A 297-nucleotide genomic window follows, 5' to 3' on the forward strand; every position below is an offset into this window, starting at 1 on the left:
GCGAACTGTTGGAGCAGGTCTTTCAGCTGTTGACTCTGCTGAGGGTCCAGCCCTTCACTGCTCCGCTGATACAGCTTCTGGATGGCGGCAACAGTGTCCGGCGAGGGTGTCTGAGGAACGGTAGCCTCGATGAGGGTCGTCGTCATTGTTGGTGGGCTAGGCAGTGTCGTCATCCCCTCGGTTGGCAGTGGAGATGGGGGCGGCGGCGGCATGGTGACAGGTGGAGTTGGCTGGATGTGGATACGTCCCACCTTCCTCTCTGGACGGCGCCGGAGGGCCAGGGTCTCTGTGCCAAGG

This window comes from Lampris incognitus, unplaced genomic scaffold (assembly GCF_029633865.1).
Source record: "Lampris incognitus isolate fLamInc1 unplaced genomic scaffold, fLamInc1.hap2 scaffold_38, whole genome shotgun sequence".
Lineage (NCBI taxonomy): Eukaryota > Metazoa > Chordata > Actinopteri > Lampriformes > Lampridae > Lampris > Lampris incognitus.